The sequence below is a fragment of the Passer domesticus genome, chromosome 4 (assembly GCF_036417665.1).
Source record: "Passer domesticus isolate bPasDom1 chromosome 4, bPasDom1.hap1, whole genome shotgun sequence".
Classification (NCBI taxonomy): Eukaryota; Metazoa; Chordata; class Aves; order Passeriformes; family Passeridae; genus Passer; species Passer domesticus.
The window spans coordinates 12980566-13003143 of record NC_087477.1 but is presented as its reverse complement, the minus strand read 5'-3'; the positions used below and the strand labels follow the sequence as shown (position 1 = coordinate 13003143).

General features: G+C 41.4%; 2 protein-coding genes across 29 annotated transcripts in view; one reads left to right on the top strand and one right to left on the bottom strand.

Annotated features, from left to right (window-relative positions):
- Window positions 1-22578, bottom strand: part of ARSJ (arylsulfatase family member J) — a 152606-nt gene that overhangs the window by 129636 nt on the left and 392 nt on the right. For 16 of the 25 annotated variants that reach the window (XR_010360478.1, XR_010360475.1, XR_010360481.1 and 13 more), the window contains exons 1-3: window positions 18627-18696; window positions 12102-12152; window positions 10113-10214 (exon numbers count right to left, since the gene is read on the bottom strand). The exons of 1 other annotated variant lie outside the window; for it this stretch is intronic. The gene's annotated coding sequence lies outside the window, so the exon portion shown is untranslated. 8 more of the 25 variants (XR_010360487.1, XR_010360484.1, XR_010360489.1 and 5 more) reach the window with 4 other exon arrangements.
- Window positions 21769-22578, top strand: part of UGT8 (UDP glycosyltransferase 8) — a 36048-nt gene continuing 35238 nt past the window's right edge. Inside the window, exon 1 of one of the 4 annotated variants that reach the window (XM_064416028.1) lies at window positions 21769-21892. The gene's annotated coding sequence lies outside the window, so the exon portion shown is untranslated. Of the gene's footprint in view, window positions 22379-22578 lie in introns of all 4 variants that reach the window. The other 3 variants (XM_064416027.1, XM_064416035.1, XM_064416026.1) reach the window with 3 other exon arrangements.

Genomic DNA, 22578 nt, shown 5'->3' with positions numbered 1-22578 from the left:
GCACTGGAAGCACACTCCAGTGAAGGAGGAATTGCATTTCTGTGCAAACAGTTTTTCTGAAAACTGAGTTCTCTAACTGCTATTAATACCAACAATACAGAAGAGCTTGCCTACACATCATAACTCCTTGGAAGAAAAAGGCCAACTGCACCAAATGGTGCTGTGAGACCTTGAGGAGTGACCTCGAGGCTGCTGCAATGCTGTGCGCAATTGTGCTACTCAGGCTGTTCAAATTAGGCTCTTCTTGCTGTGACAGCAGTTCCCAGTGCATGCCTGACTGAGCTTTCAGAAGGGATGTATTTGTTGTTTCCGTGTGGACCCTTTGGAAACAACCAGGACTTCCAAATCCAAAATGCATCATTTTTTCACTATCCCGCACATTACTGCTGCTGCTTGGAACCAGAGTGCAGCTGTACCTGTAATTTCCTACTAACTTCACCTACACTGGTTTTATGGTAACTCTGCTACAGTAAGCAAAATTTCTGGACCATAAATGAAGGACCACCGCTCAGAACTTGGCCAACTCACAACAAAGGGAAAATAAGACATTTTTTAGTACTTCTGTCTGGGATCAGACAGCAATTTCTCACATCCAATATTGAAGATATTCCACAGGAAGCTCTTCTCTCTTTATTTCCCCAAACGAACCAGTAATACAGTACACCACACACAGGGCATACATTCTGTGATGCAATCACCTAGATCTGTGATGTTCCTCAGGCTACTCTTCCAAACAAGAGCTAACACCTGCCTCCCCTTGTACCAACACAAGTAATATTTGTATATGGAACAGTACCTCTCACTATTAACTAAATTCTGGTTGGAGACTGAGGTTCCCCAAAACTGAGCACGGTAGACACCTGTGACTGTAGAAAATAACACTTCTGTACAATTATTTTGCCATTCAGAAAGCTGTTTCTGGTGAACACTGAAAAATAACTAAGCTCACCAATAAAACTACAAGTCTAGTATGAGATCAGAGACTCAGACTGCCACACAGAAAACAAGGAGCTGTATTTTGGTTTTTAACTGATAGAGTAATCTCTGCTAATAACTGCAAAGTGTACAATAAATTACTCATTAAAAGGAGATCTTGCACCTCAGGTGTAATAACATCTCTACTCAATTTCTGAGCACTAACATTGATGGGAATGCAAACATCCAAACATCCCAAACTCAGCAAGTACCAGAAAATAAACCCAAAACAACATTAAACTATCAAAGTAGAAACAGTTGCATTTAGTCACAATGAGTCACCTTTAAGGTTATCTTGCCTTTTTTCTTACCCTCACACATAACCTCCCAAAACCACCCCACTCAATTCCTCAAACCCCAAGAAAAAAGTTCGCAATTAAATCTATGCAGTTCATCAAACATAAAATGCCTTCCTTATAGCTGTACAGACCACCTGCCTGAAGCCCTGCATCACTAAAACCCATCACTTTCTGCCCTGTGGTTATAACCTTGATTTTTTTTCCCCATTATCATAAAATTTGGCTGCAATTAAGCTAAACACATGGCTTCCCCTGTGGAATAAACCTCTCTTTTAGGATGGGGCTGTCTTTGATCTGCTGATAGCAGGAGTGCCGCAGAAGAGCCCCCAAGCATCTCCAGAGTCTCATACACGTTTATCCTCGCATGTGGAACTGCCTGGGCAGCTCAGAAGCAGGTCCTTGCACACCTTGCCCTCAGCTCAGGCGGGTGCAGGAACTCCCCAGACTGCAGTTTCCATGCCCGGGAGCCCCGGGTGACCCTAGCTGCTCCATACAGACAGCAGAGTATATTACAAACTCCATTTGCTCCAGCATAAGAAATGAAGCAGTTTTTTTTTTTTTCCTCAGCCTCACCTTCTGCACTGCTGTACCTTTGTAATCTGCCTTGCCGTGTCTCTGACATCAAGTGCAAGACAGCACTCTAATGCCAAGCTTCATACCACAATATTCTAACACTTACCAGTTTTAAAAGCAGCTTGTGGTCCCAGGAGGGTTCACCACTGTTTTGACAACAGAACCTCTTCAGAGGAGAGAAACCCAAATCTGATAGCTCTCCGTGGACAGGGAAAGGTAGAAGGTGATTATCATATCCCTGCTTAATTTATTTCATTCTGCATCTCTTCCCCAAAAAATGATGCCTAAAAGGGGTACTCACCACCAGCCTGGGACTCTCAGCAAGCCATTAGCACTTCCCTGGCCACTGTGGGACTGGTGTAGAGGGGACACAGTCATACTTCCCAACAGCAATAGCAGACAAGGAAATTATTTCTATTGCACAAACCATACTTTCTGTTTGCATGAGAAGATGCAAAGTGCAGGTTCATTATTCAGAAGAATCCCATGTTTAAGTGTTTAACCCCATGTTCTACTAGGTGTGACTGCCCTGCTCATCAGAGCAACACTCTTTAAAAATCTTTTCAGGACCATATCAGAGAACAACAACTTAAATTACTGGTAGTTACATATCAAACAGTTCAAGCAAAGAGCACATGAAACTTTCTGCTTCATTATGTTGAAATCTAAGACAATCAAACTTACTTCATAGCAAAGCAGGAGCACAGGAAGGCTCTGTGCCAGTAACCTGAGACAATACCAAAACTTTTAACAATGTGTGTGTATTTAACATCACCTTTTTATTATCAATATCTACCTTCCCATCTTTAAAGCAGATATTGAGATAGCATTATTTCAGATAACTCTGAGAACTAGACCTGAAAAGAAGGGTACAGTTTAAAAATGAAATGCAAGAGGTTAGAGAACATCCCCTAGGGACTTACACTGCTGTGTAATGGGCAGCACCCATGCAATTCCAGTTTATAAATAGTTAAGTTCAGGTTATACCTTGGAAGCCACAGTTCGGATTTGCTTCCCTCCAACAGCTCTAAACCCTGGGCAGAGAAGGAAATATTAATACTTACAGAGAGACCTTTAGAAGCCTTGCTGAGGTGAACAGATATGGCTTCTTTTTTTTTTTTTTTTTTTCTGGAGGGAGGAACAGAGCTTTCCCAATAATCAAGATCACCATCAGATGTCAGAAGTTGTGAACACTAAGTGTCCTTAAACAGTCAAATTGTCTGAGCAGATGAGAAAGTTAAAAATTGCTAAAACTATGGCTTAGAATAAAAAGATGCTAAACTAAGATGTTTTTTAACCATTGAACAACTCATCTTCACATTTAGCTATATTCCCAGATTGGTATTTTTACTTTCAATTTACTATCCCACAAGCCTGTTACTCTTTTAAGAGGTATGTGGGCATGCTACTTAAGTTTCCCCTGAACATCTGTAATACATTAATTACAAGGAGACCCGATCATAAAGACCTCATATAATTATGTTGCTGGGGAGAAGTGGATATTTCTTATTTTGTTTTAAGCTTACCCAACAAATATTTCTAAATTTAACAGTCATTCTGTTACACAAATGATTTTACTGATTTTTCTTTAGTGGATCCAGCGTATTTGAGACTATAATAATGAAATCTGTATCTGCAGAGGGAGAGAAAACCTTAATATCAATATTCTTAGATGATTCTCCATACAAAATTAACAGCAATTGGTAATTGCAAGCCCAGAGACACAGAGCTGTGAAAATCACACAGCTTAGGCCTAAAGACACTAAAATCTTCAAGACGATTCAACACCTTTCCCTCTGATGATCTGCTGCTAAAACCAGCACTTCAACCGTGTCTAGACCAAATGTGCTTGTGGTCTTGCGTGCATTGAACACCAGTAAACTAAAACCAGGTGGGCTGCTCCTAAACATCATGAAAGAAGGGGAACTCACTGTAATAAGGAAAACAGATAAAGTCCCAAAGTCTCATCTCTTATGATCCCAGTTTTGCCATCATTAACTCTCTTCATAAATATGATTTCCCCACAGCATAGCTAACATGTCATCAGTACCACACCAGCCAGTGGTTTATGTTCCTTGACTCTCACAGCCATCATTTACTTCAGTTTGCACTGGAATCCTCCTGGCAAGCTCAGAAACAAGGAGAAACTAAGAACTTCAAGTACTTGATCTCTGTTTTGCTCATCCTCCCACAAAGTATGCCTTTCCAACTGAACAAATTTTGAGGAAGCTGCTAAATATCTCATCTGTATTTACATTAATTTGGAAATCTTCAGGGCTGCTACTTCCCAGCTGTTACACAGAAAAAATTTATTAGATCAGCTGAATGACTTCCCAGTAATAACTTCCTAAGGCCAAAAAAACAGAAGAGAAACCCCCTTTTTTCCCCATGATATTGGGATAACAGTGTTACATCCCTTTCCAGAAGAGATTAAATCACCATCAGTTTGGGATCTGTGCAAGTATGAAGAACTCCCTGTAAATAATGGGCAAATTCAGTTCTTGGACTCCCCAAATTTGCAACATGTAACAGAGAAATCTATTACATAAGAAGCAATACGAGAATGAAATCATGAAGCCAGGCACCTAAGGCAGCACTACCACAATACTCCTCAGACAATAACTGCCCTAAGAAAAATTAAACCATGGTCTTCATTAGCTACAAAATAGCATCTCCTGGGGGTTTTCTGATCAGAACAACAATAATATGTATAATTTCCTATTATTTTGCATGATTAATACATATTATTTCCTATGTTCACAAAAATACTCAAGGTCATAGTGTTTATGTAGTAACCTGTCTCCTACCAAGCACAAACACCACAGATTGCTCTGCAGAGCCATAGCTAAAGCAAATTCAAATTTCTCAGAGTCCTGCTTAGGAGAAGTAGTGCTGGGAAAATGGCAAGTGGCCTTTTAATGGCTCATAGGACTGGTTAATGAATGACATTAAAATACATCTGTTGTTTGGAAAACCTTGAGCAGTGCTATTTCCTTGTATCTATTAAGGAATGTGGTGTTCAACAACGTAGTGAAGTGAGAGACCAGATGGATACAACAAAAGACTTTCAAAAAAAGATAAAAACCCCATTGAGTAGAAAAACATAAAATAGTATAACATGGGTGGGATTTTAGATTTTGATTGCACATTGGATTGTTCAACTCTTACAATCATTCTTCATAGGCCTAAAGACAGCATGCAATTTATAGCAGTAAGAAGAACAAGTTAGAGTTCTCACAAGTTAATGAAGAACGTGCAGACATCCAAACAGAAGTTCCTTGGATTCCCCTGACACCAGCTCTCTTCACCCAAAATAATTTCATTTTTTGTCTGATAAGCATCATTAGAAGTGTTTTTCCATAAATATATAACATAACTGGCTGACAGACTCACAGAAGTGAGCCAACTTAACTAGACATTCCCAGCCCTAGTACCATTTTAGCTATGGGTAGTGGCTAGGTCACAATTTCCTACACTAATGCATCTATTTAGTAGAGCTATGGCAGAGAGTCAGAGCTCAAACCTTCAAAGCATAACTGATTTGGTCCTGTGATGCCCCTGTTCATGAATCATTAACATCATCACAGGCTGAGGTTGGAAGGGAACTCCTAAAGTTACGCTCTGATGCCTTTGGAGGGTACTTGGTGCTGTCCCAGGCATGCTCTCAGATCTGGCTGTGACTTAGTGGATGCCATGCCTCTCTGGCCAACCTCTGCTGGTGATCAGTCACCCTCACTGCAAAAAAGAGTTTTCTGATGTTCTGAGGAAAACTCCCCTGGTTTCATTTTGTGCCCAGGGCTCTGGCACCAGGCCGCAAAGGTGGCCAAGTTCTGCCTCCTCTGTACCCTCCCTACAAGTATTTATCCATTGATGTGATGCCCTGGAGCCTTCTCTTCTGAGCTGAGGAAGCACAGTGCTCCCGCCATTCCCTGCAGACAGGATGGTGCTTTTCCTTCAGCACCTTCCTGGCCCTTGACTGCACACTCTCCCATATCTCCATCTCTCTCCTGTGCTGAGGAGCCCACATTATCCAACACACAGTCCTACCAGTGCTTAACACCTTGGAAACAACTGCTACAAGGTCTGGAACGGCTCTGTACAGGAAGCTTATAAAACTAAGTCAACTTTTCTTAAAGCATGTCAGCGCACAAAAGGATTCCTGATACTAAAGATTACCATTGTCTGACTTAGCTTTAACATTTTTGACCACATTCCTACCCAGATTTTAAATTTTAAAAAAACCACCCTTAACATTACAATTCAACAGAAAAAGTCCAAGACAATTTAGTATCAAGCTGCTTTCTAATAAAATAGTTTGAAAAACACCCTGGATTCTTAGTTTTAGCCACCTTATACTTTAAACAAATAAAGGCCATTTAGCACTGAAAATACGAAGTTGCTACATACCTAGAATAATATCCTAATGTTGAAAGCAGATCTCCAAAAGGTCAATTCCATAAAGCTTACATAGCCTTTGATTTCTGGGGATCTCTTCCTGTCACACAGCGAGAAAAATAACTATGCAATACACAGATGATACAATCTCTACTTTTGGCATTTATCTCCTCAGTAACTTTTCTGAGTGACACCACAAAGTTAATAGCACTCTTTCCCAATCTAGGGGGAGAACATCTGAAATTCGTCATTATCTTTCATGCCTCAACAACGGCTGGAAAAAAGTTTAAGGAAGAAATGGGTGGGTTTATGCTAATTTACAAGGCAGTAAATAGAGACAGTAAAAGACCAAGTAATCTGAATGAGTCACAGAAATTTGGCAAAGGAAGAAATTACAACTTTATTTCCTGAGTTATGACCTGGAGCCTTTTGAACTTAAGCTACAAGCTTGTTGATTTTACCATTTGTATTCCAAAAGCAACATACACAGAAGTACACTGAGTCAGCAGTTTGAATTACGCATAATAATGTAGCTTCTACCAGAAATACATTAATGCTTTCCTAAGCTATGATTGTACTGCAGCAGCACATCAGGCTTCTGCTCTAAGTCCTCACCATGCTTTGGCACACAGCCAGATGGCTTCCACTGTGAATGCAGTGCATGAGCACACACTCAAGAGCCTTCCCCTGGTGCTGCTTGGGCTGGGCTGTGAATCCAGGAGATGCCTATCGGTGCACTGACATCCCCACACCCGTCTGGGGCAGAAGCAGCCCAGCCACTGTGGCCATGCTGGTGCTCATTGCCAAGGCCAGGCCATGACAGAACCCAGCAGCTTTGCCTAAGAGGAGGCACACCAAGCGTGAAGATGAAGAGAACTTCAGCATGCTTCTGTTCCCATACCAGAAATAAAGGAAACAAATATTTGTCCAGAACTTCCTTGTGATGCACAGTGAGTTCCACTGGCAGACTAGGTGACAGGTGTTGAAAAGCCGTGGTACCCACTGCCCCATGTCCTGGAACATGGATTGTACAGGCAGCCTGAATACCCAGCATGGCTCACAGGAGCTTATTGCTGTAGCATTCCTTACACAGTGTCACATATCAAACCTTGCCTTCCCCTGCAGAGTCTGACATTTTCAAAACAATGGATTACAGCAGGAAGTTTGCCTCTGGGCCAAACCAGAATTAAGCCCACATTTAACCCTCACTGAAGTCCTTGCAACACCTCACAAAAAAAGCCACCATCAATTTTAGCATTCTGTGTTTAAATTCTCATCCTAATTTCACTCACCAGTGTTTCAGAATGAAGGGGGAAAAAGATGGAACACTTGGGTCCAGATCATCATCTTAAATATGTACACATACTGATTCCTACACATATATTTATAATTTGTAACTGACAGAGAAATTATAAATAAGTTAAAATGGAAGGAATAGCAAGATTGGTTGAGCTGGAAGAAGAATTAACAGACCAAGTGGCAGAGATACCTTATCTTATAACAAAAGGATATCTTTCTTATCACAGAGTATAATAAAAGGAATTGCATAGGAATGGAGAACCCCATGGATAATGCTTCGCACATTTCACAGCATTCCTCTTAAGGAGAACAAGAACAGATGAAGATATTTTCCTCATTTACACCACAACATTATCAACAACTCTGACTGGAGACATTCTGAGAAAGAAGCAGGAAACCCACAAAACTTGCAAAGTTTTTACTTGAAAAGCTTTGTTTTTCTTTAGTACATCTAAAAACATGTGAGAGTATCACATACCAAAGACAATGACCATGGCTTACCTGAAGCATTACATGCTGGAAACTCCTGCACTAATAAATGCATTGCAGAGTTCTGTTCCTAAAATTACCGTAATCAGCCAAGTGCATTCCCTAAAAACCAAACCAACTTATACTGCCCCAAATCTCTTGGTTGGACCTAATAAAACTTCCAAGTTAATTTTTGTGTTCTCCTTAATTGCCATGAACTTGTAAGGCAAAGCCTCAGACAGCTAATGGGATCTTTGGAGCGAGATGTGCAGATACATGTCCCAGAAGCTGTGCCAATCAAAGATTTTCACAATAAATTCAGATAGCAATTGGTGATCTAAGAGAGGTCAGGCTCATAGTGACAGGTAGTCTTGTTAGGCAAACCATTAGGGACACAGTCACAGAAAACTCAGTGAAAGGTCACCTTCGTGAACTCAACTGAACAGACTGAAAACCACCAGAATAAGATGACCGAGCATGCAAAAATTTATTGCCTAATGTGAAACTTAGTAATGGGACGGCATGTGAGCTCTGCCCTGTATGTAAAAAGGAGCATTCATGTCCCATCAGCATCACAATAAAATTACAGACTCCTATATGTAGATGTTCTGGAAGCTGGAAAATGAAACCCTTTGCATACAATGACACGCATGCAAGTTATCTATCTGAGGAGGCTTTTGGGTACAAAACCCCAAACTGTTTCAGGAGCCCACAACTCAGAAATGGTACCTTACTTACCAATTAACTTCTCATGGCGCAAACACTGCTTTCTTGCTGCTCATACATGTCTTCAGAGCATTACATGGCAGAGAGCTGCAAGCTATTTCTGGAAATTCACCCATTGTTGAATAGGAATGTATAGATATGTTGCATGACTGTGCTTTGAAATATTAATATATGCACTTTTTATGTCAGTCTGAACACAACCACCACTAAAACCACATTTGGGAAGCAGTTTGCCAGTAAACCCACTGTTTCAAAAGCTATCAGCTCACACAGTCAGATCAGTGGACAGTCAACACTTATGTTAGCCCAGCTGCATTATAGTGGAACAGAAATCAGGGGCATGTGTCACATCTTCCCTTCCAAAATGAGACCAGCAGCATTGTGGAAAGAAAACAATTTGACAGCCATTACACAGAACACCTCAAGAAAGGACAGGAAGAAAAACCCCAAAAGACCAATACAAGTATGATTGGGAAACACTTATACATCAACTACAACTCCACAGCACAGATGCCAGTGAGATACTGAAAATTCCATCACACAGATGAAATTCAACTCAGACTAAATAAGAAATTTTAAAAAATTAATTTATTGACTTGCAAAGAGACACAAGCAAAGATAGCAGCAGTGATTACCTCACCTTACTGGCATAAACAGCATTAAAAAAATTACTTGTTTTATTTAGTCTTTAACCTGGTCAAAATCAGCAAGTAGATCAAGTGTTAGCTAGAACAAATAATTCCACCAAATAAACTTACAAAGCAAGTTTTTTTATCTGGTATCATTGGTGGTTGGTTTTTTTTGTTTGTTTTGGGTTTTTTGTTTAATTGGTGGTGGGCTTTTCTGGTGTGGGTTTCTTGGTTTGGTTGATTGGGGGTTTTTTGGGTTGTGGTTTTTTTTGGTGCTGTTTAGCTTTGTGGGTTGTTTGGTTTTTTAATTTGTTTTTAATATTTGGATTTGGGGTTTATTTTTGTTTGGAATGTTTGTGTGTGTGGTATACCAAGAGCAGAATACCAGAAGAGGTATTTGGTTTTCAGGGCTAACCTGCACTGCTCCAGGTTCCAAATGTTCTCAAACTTGACCAGACAAATATAACCTGTCTACAACAGGAAGTTCCAAGCATGAACTGTAGCTTTCCACCTCATACAGTTGGTATCTAAATCAATTCCTTTTCTCACACAATTTGATATTGCATCACTACATGACCCTTTCCTTAATGCAAATTTAGTACCGTCACATCTCCCAACCTTCAGTGCTCATTTCTTTCTAGTTGTGTCACTATTTACAAAACACTTCCTCTACCAGGATGTTGCACTTTTGGAATAGGAGCTACTAACTTGTATTTTGGCAAGGTTCACATCCTTAAATTTCACTTACCCCAGCAACATTTTAGGCATGAAGCATTTCCACAATTTGCCCGCTGTCTTCACTGTTTCAGTCTGTAGTTTCTGTGTTCCCTTCTAGGTATATACTATCACACTATGGAATAAAACAGGATGCAATTTATGTTGCTAATGCCATACATTAAGTAGTGATATTGCCATGCACTGTAGACACACAAAGAAATACATGTTCCACCTTCATTATCAGTCTATAGTCATTCCCTCTATAGTCAAACCAGTTGGTCCCTCTTGTTTATTAAGTGTATCTTTGAAGTCAAGCTGTCTAAAAACCATCTCGGCTCTGTTGTAACCAAGAGCTTCATAGGGAAGCATAATTCTGACAAGCAGCTTTTTTCCTTTCATTTCTGGTTGTTGATTTTACCACAAACCTCATACCAGTCGGCTTAAAACTGAATGAAGTTAGGCTGAAAATATCTCAAGAATCAAAAACATTAAAGGCATTTTTTTTATCATCTTGGTAGTTGTGTCATTTTAATGGGCCAAAAACTACAGGAGTTCAAACCCCTTTCTATTTAAAGATGCTCAAGCTCAGGTATTGCTCTCCAAATGCCCAAACAAGCAGGTTGTATCACCCCACAGGACAAGTCTTTTATGAGGGATCTGTCAAGATGCCACCCTTACATATTCACATATTTATGGGCATCAGTAAACACTTTTTCCTCAATATTTTTAAGGAAATTGAAAGATGCCTCTGCTACTCTACAATATGGGGACAGAAAAAAGGGCAGGTAGTGTTAATCTGGGAGGGAGAAAAATTTTCCAAGAGATTTTCCCATTATTAGTCACACAAAGTATTTGATCCAGGCAAGACAGCAAGGTGTGACACCATCTGCCCATCACTGTTGTTGTCAATGGTAATGAATTTAGCTGTTCATGAACATTTCTTCTGTTGTCTAGAATGAAATATTACTCATTTTACAGTGTTGCATGTATTTGTGTTGTTCAGTGACCAGAACAAATAAGTTATTGGCACAATGATGTCCATGCTGTTAAACCCAAGCTGTCATAGGGACACAACACAGCAACTACTGCCAGCCCTGTCACCAACATGTGCAAGTCATTTCACACGTTCTTTGACAACATGTCCTGACTTCTCAATGGACTCTTCACACATCAGCACTGTTGTATTCAGCTGCTTTTGCCTCACTGACTTCACACTCAGATCCTCCACGATTTATCATTCCTTCAGTTCCTTAATTTCCAACTCCTGGTCACTTCCATCCCTGTATCCCATGGTGTTTGCTTGCTCTGCAATAGGCAGAAGCTGTCTCTGTCCCTCTGCAGCTGCCTTCCTTGTTTCATATCATGCTGAAGTGTGCACTCCTTGTTCCTTGAATGCCACCCTTCATTCTACAGAGAGGGCAATATCCTTACATCTTACTACTTGGCTGTATCCAAAATATGCAAACAGCCCTTGGGGAAAAGCCCTGAAGAGCTGGTAGGGCAGCAGCTCTCCTCCACCTACCCTCCTGCAGCCCCATCTCTGCCTCTAGAGCAGACCACGGTGCAGTACCACCTGTTGCTCTAATGCAACAACAGATTTACCCCAGAAAAAGTAACAGAACCTATTCCTTAATGAGCTTGTACCACTAGATGGTGCTTTCAAGAGAACAAAACAACTCAACTCAAAGCAGCAGACAAGGTCAACACACCAGAATGGAAAGAAAAAAAAAAAGCACAACAAATCCAACTGAAAACATAGCCTTATGTTATTAAACTTGTGTTCTAGGCCACACTGTGGTTCCCTGGCAGAGAAAGGGAGCCTTTACACACCCTGTCATCACAACAGGGACATGAGAGCGATGACGTGGTAATAAACATTCCAAGCTCCCAACTGTTTCCAGCAAAGGATACCAGGGCATGGAGAGAAGAAAATAGACTCGAGCACCCTCTGGGCAAGCAGATGTCATTTTCAGAAAAGAGATGAATTACACTCAAAGTGACCTGAAGCCATCTCACTTACCACCTGTCACAGTCCCTCCAAGCATAACACTGGATCACTGGGCTCAGTGGTCTGGGAAGCAAAGAAAAAAAGTTGGTGGTTGTCCTTATGAACAGGCATGAATTGAGAACTTTACTGGTTATTTCCACCATTCAGAAGCTCGTTAAACAAACCATAAGAAAAGCTTGGCAACTGCCTTTTTAACCATGTTTTAAAACACATGTAACATTGCTGTACGCAGCTCAGCCAGCTGGAAGCTTCAAGATATTTTGTTTTGCCTCATGCTCCAATCAGGTAATGAATAGAACATGGCACAGAACAAATATATACATTTTAATTTCAGTCTTTGCACTGTTTTATTGTTTGTTTAAGCCAGCCCAACTGAGACTCCTTGCACTATACGCCCCTGGTTGCATTCCATTGGAAACAAAGGCATATTTGAGGGAAGTACCTCTCACAAAGAGGTATTGATGAACCAGAAATCAGAGTCTGGACAAATAACCATTTTTCTATAAACACAGCTCTATTGTTTCAGCTGTTCTTCTCCAAGGGAATAAATATTTCATTATTCAAAGCAGTGGCTGAAAAAGCAGAACAACTCCTCCCCCTTCAACCAATAATCTTCCCTTCTCCACTCTAGAAAAACCAAATTCTACAGTATCCATGATGCCTCTTGCAATATTTGTGTTAATTTTTCCACTCTTCACTTGTCCACAAACACATTACTGTGATATTAAAAAGAGAAAGCCCAAGCCAATTAAGGCAGTAATGTCTGTGATCCCTTGCCCACCACAATTCCAACTTGTTCTTCACATCTGCACCACCTACATTTAACTTTTGGTTTTGCTACCACCAACACCTTCATTTTCATTAATCCTATCTTTTTTCTGGCTTAATCCACCTGTCAGGCTGCCTCTTCTGCAATGAGTTCCTTCCCAAGTGTGTTCTCAACCATTTCACAGATACAAAATCAAAGGGAGGAACCAGTTCTGTCTTCCCTCCAGCCCTAGCAGATTTCAAGATCTAATCCCAATCAGGAACAGTTTTTTTCTGGGAATCACTGTTTCTGGTCCACACAAACCCCATAGCACCAGAATTTAAAAAACAAGCCAAGATTTCAGTAGGTGTGGAGCATACTCAAAATCCACACTCTGGCAAGATGGAAGGAATGCTGGTGAATAGATTCTCCAGCGTCCTGTACCTCAAGAAAGAGCTGAGGGGAGAACTCATTACTGCCCTCAGCTGTCCGGTGGGATTGGGTAAAGGAGCAGCAAGGCTTTTTGGGAAGTGCTCAGTGATAGCATGAAAGGCAGTGGACACAAAGGCTAAGGAGAGCTGCCTGGATACTTGAAAAAACCAACATTGTTGTCAAACACTAAAAATGTTGCCCAGATAGGCTGTGGAACCCTGATACCCGAATGTTCCAGACTGAAGTAGCCAGGTGCTAAGCACCCAAAACTAATATGATCAATTCCTGCCAGGGGTGGGATTAGACCTCCAGGCATACTTTTCAACCTGGATTATTTTAGGATTCCCATGCTCAAGGATGCCTGTATCTGAAGTAACTGTGGCCAGTGATCATCTCCAAAAGTGTGCTCCCAAAATTCTACAAGGGCAACATGAAGCAGCAGATTTCTACAGAAGGAAGATGGATTAAGGCTCCCAAATATTGTACTCCACATATGACAATATGTTCTGTAATGGATTTTAGTACATTGCTCCATTCACAGCACAAAAAATCAAAAATCTAAGTCTCAGTTAATAATCATATATAGAATATCCAACCCACCCCCCCAGCCACAACAAAAGGAAAAAATTACATTGAGTGCAACCTGATCAAGGTTTACCATGCCTTATCAGTAAAAGAATCAACCTCCAAAACTGCTGGTAAAACAACAGCATAAGGGGAGAAGTTAATCATGAAATGGCAGATTTTTACTTTCTTAAACATACACTTGGATCAGCTGCAGTTCAGTCACTACAGCTCAAGTAATAGGATAATGGGACAAAGGGAAGTGTAACAGTTCACTGCTCCAAACGTTTTCATGCTTTTCATATGTTTAACACACTCGTGATATGAAATAAGATCCAGGGTCCCTAAACAAATCATTCAATGCATTATTCAACATTCCTAGGAGGGCTTTAACATGGATGTACTCAGCAAGAGACAATAGCTTCAATTAAATCAGTGAGGGCTGAGCAAAGGACAAGGTCCTGCTGAGTTAGATCATTGATACCAGGGGACAAACACAGGAAGCACATCATTATGTGATGGTATCAGCCCCCGGCTGCAGAGAGAGGCAAGAGCTCTGCACTGAGAAACAGCGTCTGCACCACGTCACAAGTTGGGGCCAACACATCTGTCTGCAATTATGTTATTCCCAGCCAGTTTTGGCATACCTGCTGCATCATAAGCACAGATGGGGTGACACAGATGCCCACAGATATAAGACACAAGCTAGTTAGCTCCATTTCCACACAACTATTTGAGAATGTAATGAAAAAACAAAGGAAAGAAAATAAAGAGAGGATTAATGCAAGGCAAATTTCCCCTCCGAGAAGAGAAAATAATAAAAGATTCCTAGAAAATAAAAGCAGGAAAATGCTTATTTGGAAAGGAGAGAACAGATTTTCGATAATAAAAAAATATTAGTTTATTTTTTCTGCAATTACTTAAAACTGACTTCCTAGAATTTGTATAAATCATGTTGCTGATATTCTGTACAAACTTGCTTAAAGCTATTTTCCTTGTTCTATTTAATACTTACTTGAATGCAGCCTTTAACATTACATTATTCAGAATTACATCAAAATTGTTAAATGCGCGAAAAGTTCAAAAGCTAGAGCCTAAGAAACTCAGGAAGAACTTGGCCAAATATACATATGATGACTCATTTGAGACCTTTGACTTGAAAGAAACAAGTATATCATCAGGGGTATGACATGGCACACCAACAGATTCCTAATATCTACATATATAATTAACAATTTCTTTTTAGCTTGTTGGAGCTCTCGTTTGTTAAGGCTATTCTTTTCCCTAGTTTTGTGAGGAATAGAAATGGGTTCCTGACATTCTAAGAAGTATCTTTCCCATCCTTCTCTTGATATTTAGCTCATCTTCTAAATAAAAGGCAAGAAGAAAGGCTACACTGCGAACTAAATTACCAAGAGCAGTTTGGACAGAAAATTACTTTCAATTTGTTCTCTCTTCCAAAGCCGATCGCCTGCCCTAAATGATTCATTCTGCACTTCAGGCCTCCTCTGGTTGCCTTAAGCACAAGGACAGCATGAAATAATTGAAACCAACAACAAGGAAAACTTGACATTGTAGGAAATGGTACTGGACACACTCTTTAAAACCAGATAAACCAGTAGGAAATGGTAAGGCCATGAAAGGGACAATGTAAAGTGACCCAGCAGGTATTCTAAAAGGTTCAGCTATAAAAACAAGACAACATCAGCTGCAAAAGGCTGTGGTCTCTTAAACAGACTTGATGGCAGAATTGCACAGTAGGGATACATTTCTTAGAGCTGAGCAGAAGTGAGACCTAAGCAAAAATCTTCTGCAGCATTTAGAAAACGGCTTGTCAGAATGCTTTTATTGCTAGGGCTACTTAAAAAGCTCAGAAGAGGGAAAACAATTTGTTTTCAAGGCAGAAAGGAATGCATAAAAGAATGCAAGTCCATTACTGTAAAGATCAAATAGAAAAACAGAACAAGTTCCTGGGAAGCCTGCTCCTCCACCTGAATCACAAAGAGGTCCTCTGATAGTGGGTGCAGTGGTTTCAGTATGGCAGTCTCGGTATCATAATGCTTGCAAAACGAAACACAGACACACAAGTGAGGAACTTGTTTGGAAGATCTGGCATGAGGATGTGGTGGTGGCTACCCAAACATTGGGAAACAACTTCTTGGCATGTGATAGGTATACAGAGTGACTTTGGCATGCTTCCCCATTACCCCCAACAGCAGAGCTACAACAAGATGAACCAGCACTGCTGGTGAGGACCTACAGCTGCATGATAAGTTCAGTACTACAAGTTCCTGGCTTCCCAAAGCACTGCAGAGCTGAGATATGCTCTTGGCATTCTCTCCCCTCTCTGGACTCACATCAGTGGCCATACTTGATTCCCGTAGCAGATGGCATTCAGCAGACTTGGTTTGTTCTGCTTCTTACCCATTGCTGGAAGTCACTGTCCCCAGCCCCTCCCAGCTTTGTATGTAAGTGTGTATCTACCAGTCATCTGGCACTGGAGCTTAAACTCAGGATCTCTGTCCTGGTCCCAAACATCCCAAAGAGAAGGCTGGAAAGCCCTGTTCTGGTTCTTAATCTCTCACTTACCACAAATATCTGATCAGCAGTTGAGGGTTGAAAGGGACCTCCTGGGCTAGGACTATTAACTCAATAGAACCCAGACCTACAATGGCTTTTACAGACCTATCAAATTCACCTTAAAATCAGAAAAGGTTTCTGACACAGGAACTGGCACAACCGGTTGGGGTCATAATTACTTTACCAAGTAGAGCTTAGCACTGCCTGAGGAGACAGAGCACATCCAATGAAGAAAGGACATGATGTCTTCTCAGCTAACTCTTAATACACTTTAACAAATATTTTCAGACTGCTGTAGTGTCATCTTTGACTAAAAGGACTCCAAAATGCCAAGCCCAGTAGGGCTTGACAACAGGAAGAGGAAAAAGAAAAAAGAAAACAGAAGGAAAAAGAGAAAAGAAGCAAATTGCATAAGACACAAAGGAAATACAGAACTTCACTTACAGAGTTTCATAACTCATCTTTTGTCAAGCTTTTACCATGCTACAGCCAAGACTATGAAGACTGTCTTACAATAATTTATGAAACAGAAAAGCAAACATGCACACACCACACCCCTATCACCCATGTCACTATGGAATTACCAAGCAGGTCTCAATTCATGTAACTATTTCCTTGAAGCCCTTTGAGGTGCTGCCCTCTCACTCTGTTCCTTACTGCCCAGATGGGCTAAGGAGAACAAACAAGATGGACAGAGCTTCAGTATTTGGCGTTTTCTTGATAGGTGTGGTAAGAGCTCTTTCATCAAAGAGAAATGGTTCAAGAACCAAACACAATACACTACTGCTGGAGCAATACATTTGCTTGTTTTACTGCTCTTTTTTTTCCCTTTCAGTCAAGTAGCAACACCTCTCAGTAGAGTATCCAGGCACTATTAATTATTTTATTTATTATATACAAACAAACCTTTTCTGCTTACACAGGAAAGATACATAAACCATAGCTTATTATCATGGACAATTTAAGTTTGAACACAGATGCAAAACTGAGCAGTGCTTCCTGAAGCCACTCACAAGCAAGTGTAAGAACAGAACACACTGAAGCATCTTTTTGGATCGGCTCACTCTCTGCAGCCAGCTTTTGAACTCAGTACTTGTTCAAAGATGCACATAACAACAATGGGGTCTCAAAAATCCTCTTGCAAAAGCTACACATAAAATCAGTAGTAGCAAGCTAGGGTATTTAAGAAACGTTTTCGCCTCATAAAATAAAACTACTCTAGTAGCTTTTTGTAATTACTTCTCCCTGTCTAATAACAGAATTAGAACAAGCAACCCCCACCGGGTAACAGACTTGGACTGCCTTTTGGTATTTTAAGCGGAAAAAAGACCACCACCTATACCTGCTTCATGTTGTTTTCCTCAGCTTTAAAGAGATGATGTGCTTCTCTTTGAAGGGTGACAAGGAGAGCTGTACATGGTGCTACTTACTAAGAGAAAACCCTGTAAAACAGCAAACTACATGTGCAAACATTTTTAACTGCAACTAAGAACACTTTTCACATGCAAGGTTTTTACACACTTAATGACTAATCTTATGAAAATGAATTTAAAACAACTTCCACCAAACCATGAACAGAAACTTTAGTCTTTGTACGTCTACATTCCTTTTTAAAAAGCACACTGAGGAATATGTTACTACACAATTCAAGAAATGACTAAGCAATCAGAGAGGAACAATATTGAAACACAGGCCTGAAACAGGGAGTGGCACAGGTTTTGAGCCTCCTTCCCCAAATCACCATTAAGTGTAGGAAAAACAAGTGATCAAAAAGCCACCAGAACGGATGACAAACAAACCTAGCCAACTAAGAAACACCTATACCATACCTAGCACTTCCTGCTTACTTGTGTTTCAGCATTACCCTAGAAGTTGAAAATGTTCTGGGACAAACACAGCCTAAGTTTCCAGAAGCAACTTTTATAAAAACATGTTATCTCCACTTACTAACAGGAAAGCCACTCAAAGAGTCTTTCAATCTTCTGACTACATTTTTGCATTCAGAACTTTGCTTAAAGCAGTAAAAAAATCAGAAAAACTGACTTATTGAGTGTCTCTGCTCCCTAGACTACAATTCTCAACAGAAGAAGTTCTCTGAGGGCTAACAAAGTTCCTCCAGGCCACTATTCAGTGTCTAACAGGGGGAAAAGAAGACACCCTTGAGAGACAGCATAATCCCCTTCTGCTAACCACCTCCCTCATTACTCACTCACAATGCTCAGTCACTGCATTTGCACAGGACCAAGATCAGAGCCAACCCCCAGAGCTGAAACAGAGCCTCACTTACCCAGCCTGCCCTTCTAACTTCTCGGGGGTAATCAAGGAAATCAAGGTCAGCTGCTTGTCATGAAAATTTTCCTCTCATCTCTTCAACCTGCTTTGGTGCTTGCTGCAGTTACTCTCACCTGTTCTGGAATCACAGCTTCTAATGAAAAGCAGCTGTGTAGCTGCCATCTCTACCCCCTTCATGGTTTTGCAGATCTTGACCAAATGCTCTGAGCTATTCCCTTTCCACACAGAAGAGTTCCACATTCTTCAGTCTTTCCTCAAAGGAGAGCTGCTTGATCTGCTCAAATGCTTTAAGTGCTCCTCCCTGTGCCTCCTCTAACCACAGAAGGTCCCTTACAACAAGGTACAGCAAAGTGGGATTTATGGTTTTAATAACATTTTTCTACATTCCAGTGTCCTGGCCCCATGGTCAACACACCTCCTCAGAAACTTACTGCCATGCAAGGAATAAATAAATAAATAAATTTGTCCGTAATGGATTCCTTCCTCCTTTGTTAAAATTTTTGCCCCAGGAAATAGAACATTGTGTTTTGTAATTACACAGGCTGCACTGAAAGAACAACTGCAGGCGCATCACAGATTTCTCACCTAGGAGAAAAACTGTCTGCTGCTACACAAATGACATCAGCCAACTAAAAATTACCATTTCACACCTCCACGAGCCACAAAGCAGGGGGTGATCACTATAGTTCTCTGTTGGGGGCCATCATTTACAGCTGTAACACGGAGTTACCGGGCTCACCCATTCAGGTGGAATTAACTTGTGTGTTAGCGTCACTTGTGGGAGACAATAGGGCCACCAGTTGCCTACTGTAAAGGCAGACTCGTTTGTACATTTTTCTTGCTTTTTTGGGGATCTGTAAGCAAGTTCCAAAGATGTGGCAGGCAGACCCAGAAGTGCTGGTTGTCTGGTAACACTGCAGTTAAATTGGGTACTATACATTTCAGATGATCAATTCCTTCTGGCATGTTGGAAAGGCTAAAGAACCACAAACCCTATTTAAATAAATTAGTTTGGCTGCTTGTGACTGCTTATCAATTAGGAAGCAAAGGCAGCTAACACTGGCTTGGGATCTGAGTTACAAGGAAGGTGATAGTTGTACTTTGCTCTGTAAAAACTTGTGAGGTGTGTGCATGTATAGCCAAAACAATCGAGGCTGAGGACGAAACACTGGAAGAACTGGATGTGAATCATCATGATCCAGACATGTACTGGACAAATTCCTTCCTCTTTGGCAGCACCTGTGCAAATCAGTAGAAATGCACAAGGGGCACAATCTTCAGTATAACCTACACTTATTGCCCAGTGCCATTACCTGGATTTGCAGAATCATAAATGTGGAATTAACAGTGTAGTAGTTCTTCATGGTTATGAGCGTGATAAAAACTCCACCGGGAAGAAAATGCAACAGGGAACCATTGTCTTCCTCCGACACAATCAAGTGTCATTCTCTTGGGTGAGGACACTCTACAGCCTCAGAGAAATATGTCATGTCAAGAGGCATTTCTTGCTCCTCAGCCAGTAAAAATAACTTTGATGACATTACTGTCCAAATTAAAAGCAAATTAATTAAATTCCTCCCTTGAAAAATAATATGAAGGTGTCTCTTTAGACAACAATTTAAGGTTTTTCAAAAGTGCTTTGAAGTGTTTATTAACTCTGTAAAACTTTAACAAAAATTAAGGATATATTTATATATCCTTTATATATCCATATATATCCTATGCTTCATATTTATAGCATTTTGTGATTTTTTTTAATCTGATCTCCTTATCACAATTGCAGATTCCAAGACTCCAAAACTTTTGCAACACAGAATTTCTTTGTTAGGGTCTGGAATATACTGGAGAGCAAAAAATCCCTGTTTCAGTATATTGGTGTACACCTTATACACCTTAGAATCATAGTTTAGCTAATAATGAATGCCTCATATTTACTTTGAAAGAAATAAAAAATTGTTTAATACAAAATTATACATGTATCTGGAGTTTGAAATAAAATCAATTTGTCAATAGCACGGAACCATACCAGGCAAAGCCAGGACTCTGTGATGTACATGTACCTAGAGTTGATGGAAACTCAAGGCAAGTTGCCATGACAAGGCAAGGAAATGACAATAATTGTAAGTACCATTACAATAAGTGCAGGATGTTATAAGAAAATCATTAGCTCTTGAACACATTAATTTTTGTTAAAACCTTGTGTCTGACCTATTCTCATCTGCTCAAGCTAGGAAATTGGGAAGGCAGGACAATGACAAAATCAAGCAAGTCTGATGTTCTGACAGGAGAGTGGGTGGGGAATAATACAGAAGCTTTTAGAAGTAACATTCACTCCTGAGTATTAAATAGCACACAGTAATTAAATTCAAAGTGCTACCACCACTGTGAGACATCTTCAGTACAACATTCCATGAAGAAACCTTTAATTTTTTACCAAGGTCTGGCAAATAATTGTAATAGAATTCCCCAGGTACCTGCACCAATTGCCACTTTTAGAGGTTTGAGAAACTTTAATGATTTGTTCCATGTGTATGAAAGAGAAGAGCTCTTTAAAAGCTCTATAACAAATACAGAGGAATACTATATGCCCCAAAAAATTTGATTAACTTGAGTGAAAGTTTTCATTTTCTTTTGCAAGCCATCTGGACTAAAATGGAGATAAATTTAAAGCTTATGTTCATTTTTCTTATCACGCTAATTCATTAACCTATCATTCCAATTTCATTAACTTTTTTGTTTTGTCCGATGAAACTCAAACCTTCACTTTTATTAAAGGAGTAACTCGATCTGTCAAATCAGGAAGACAATCTGACTCTTCTTGTCCTTTAGAGCTCATTGCAAAAACTCCAGTGAACGTGTAAGTTAAAAGATACAGGGAAAGTTTGGACTTTAGAGTGTGTGAGAGGTGAGGGGCAAATCTTGTTGTCTCAAATGATTTTACTGTCTATCAGCTATGAGATAACAGCTTTATTATATTTTGACATATCATTATTAGATAACAAGCAAATAACACGGGGAAAAGCCCAAATCCACATCCATCCAAATCACGCACGCACAAAACCTACTGGCTAATTAGCGCCTGTATTTAAAGACTGTCGGGGCAGCGAAATCGTGATAACTACGTCTAGCTGGTGCTCCATTACCTAAGCAGCTGAAAGTGGCTCGGAGCAACCTGGTCCAGGAGAAGGTACCCTGCCCACGGCGAAGGGCTGGAGCCGAGAAGCACCGCACTGGGGCTGGTTGGTGGAGCGGCCCCGGTCCCGCCCGCCGGGGGCGGGCACAGGGGCCCTGCCCTGTGCCGGGAGCTGCCCGCTGTCCCGGCAGCGGGGCAGTGCATGGGGCGGGAGGGCAGCCGAGCCTTTCCCCGGGCGCGGGGGCGAGCGGCAGCGCCGGTGCATGCGGTGGGGCGGAGCGGGGGCAGCCCGGAGTGATGCGAAGTTGAGGGAGGACGGAGCGAGGGAGCCTCCTCTGCTCGCAGGGCAGCCCAGCCCCGCAGCAGGTGCAGCAGAGCCCGGGCGGAGGCACCGGCGGGCCCGGCGCTCTCGGCGCCGCAGCAGCGCCGCAGCCCGGGCCGGGCGGACCCGGCTGAAGGACAAGAGCCCCGAGCGGAGCTGCGGTCGTCGGCTCCTTACCAGAGGCAGCGACGCGGAGGAGCGGCCCTGAAGGGAGAGCGGTGAGGGGCCTCGGCGGTACCGAGGGGGCCGAGGGGTCCCGGCTGCGGCGCGGATGGGTGGGGAAGTGGAGAGGGGATGTCGTTCCACCTCGCTGCTTGTCCCAGTCTGCCTTCTCCCTCTCCCCTTCCTGCAAGGGGAAGGGTGCCCGCGGTGGAGGGTCTGGGGTAGCGGGAGGAGGGAGAGCCATTCGAGGGGCCCG